Genomic DNA, 2,046 nt, shown 5'->3' with positions numbered 1-2,046 from the left:
TGTGTGTGTGTGTGTGTGTGTGTGTGTGTGTGTGTGTGTGTGTGTTTTATAGGCTGTAAAATTGTGACGCTGCGAGAAAAATAAGTAAATTAGTTGTTAAAACTGCACGCCTCCTGCCAAACACTGGCTCCCTAACCAATGAGATCGCCAACATCATTTTTAACCACACATATAGCTGAGTCCCTTTTTTGCTTAAGATTCAGGCTTGCTGTCAAAAGGTTTCATGCATTTTATTGTTTTTATATTTTTTTAGTATATGCAACAAACACCTAAAGCCATACAGCGTAGGATGTACTTGCTGGACTTAAGTTAGTATCAATCTATAGAGTTAGACATGTACTTATATGTAAGTACACTGCTGTGTAAAAAAACATATCTCATATGCTTAACTAAACAATACACCCATGTACACATACACTGCCAACACCAGCCATCAAAAAGCAAAATTATCTGGGTTTCCTTGCAGATGTACTTGTTTTTGACCCATAGGCCGCAGCACTGTTTCCGTGTTTGATCTCAGCAACATGCCAGGAATAAGCATCTGCGGTCAGAGTTTAACAGCAGAAAGAAGACACTGCTGTCAATTGATTGCTGCAGCATGATGCCTCTAAATGCTTTTTTCTTCTCTGCACAAGCCAGTGTATTAACCCTTGAGTTGTCCTCTGTCTGTTTTGCCTGTTCTTAAAGCATAAAGTATAAATTATTGCCCAATTCTGTGTTACATCTTCTTAACCAACATTATTCCAAATGATAAACACTAATTTAACACGTTTTTATGGGATGCTTAGTCAATAAACCTCAATCATAATAAATTATATCTAATGTTCGATTAAAAAAAGCCAGCTATTATGAATTATTTTGGCTAATAGTTGAGAGAACTATAGGATAAAAGAAACCTATGTTGATAGATAATCACAGTGTGTTTTGGGTATGGAACCAACCATGGAGTTATTTTTGGGCAATTTAGTTGAAACCCATATTTCAAATTTCAAGAAAATTTCAACAGGGACAACAGGGTTAAGGTTTTCAAAATTAGGCAACATTCTATATAATACCTTCTTTATTAAATAGCTTCTTGTCCTTTCGTCAGACCCCCGCAATTTCCTTTATAATAAATAAGGAAGTCGTTATTTAAGATCCTACAAATAGTCTACACAAAAGGACATTCTGAACCAATAAAAGCCTGCTGCCCAAATCACACAAAAGTTATTAAGAAAGCAAGTATGTACATTGTTTTTCTAAAAGGACATGCCAGTATATTTGACCAGCATTGGGTTATTTTTCCCATCTCTCCCCTGCCCTGAGAATGACCATCTCCTCTGTCAACTAGTCAGCTAAGCTCAATCAACCCTTAATCCAGAATGACAGTGGGGTCTGTGTTGTACTGGACAAGGCACTTCCCCTCTGCTATGGCATAGTGCGACCTGAAATCTTTACTTGACATTCTCTTTCTTCTCCGCGAACATGGATAAGGGATGTAATTCAATAGTCACCAAGGGACAGGGCACACCCCACCAAAGACTATTTTATTTGCTTGTGGACAGAGGCCTTTTCTTATTGTTTGACAACAGCCAGTCTCCCTCAAGACGTTCACACAGCTGGCAATAAGCTGGGCAATGGAGATGTTTTGCATGCATATTTACATTTACTCTAAATGTACTGTTTGCACTTTAAAGTACACTTACAAAAGGTATCTATCAGCAGTGCACTGTGAAGTGAACAACAGTGGAGTATATTTGAGTCTGGCATTTTATTTATGAGAATTATGGGTACATTGCTCAGGTACATTTCCAGAAGGTAATGCCTTTCTATGTAGACTTTTTACGTAGGAATGCAATTTGATCCTACTGGATAATAAACCAAATGTATTGCAAATAACCAGCACATTATATTAGTAACTGTATACATGCAGGTTGTTTTTATTTAGGATTAAGAGGTATTTTACCTTATGAGGCCTGAATTCGTCCTCTTCATGATCAGCTACACTTCAGTCGTCAAGGTGATGCAGTTCCTAACAATACAGACACACACACACGCACACACACA

Source organism: Etheostoma spectabile, chromosome 22 (assembly GCF_008692095.1).
Source record: "Etheostoma spectabile isolate EspeVRDwgs_2016 chromosome 22, UIUC_Espe_1.0, whole genome shotgun sequence".
NCBI classification, from domain to species: Eukaryota; Metazoa; Chordata; class Actinopteri; order Perciformes; family Percidae; genus Etheostoma; species Etheostoma spectabile.
The sequence above is the reverse complement of the archived record's forward strand: the minus strand, read 5'-3'. Positions refer to the sequence as shown.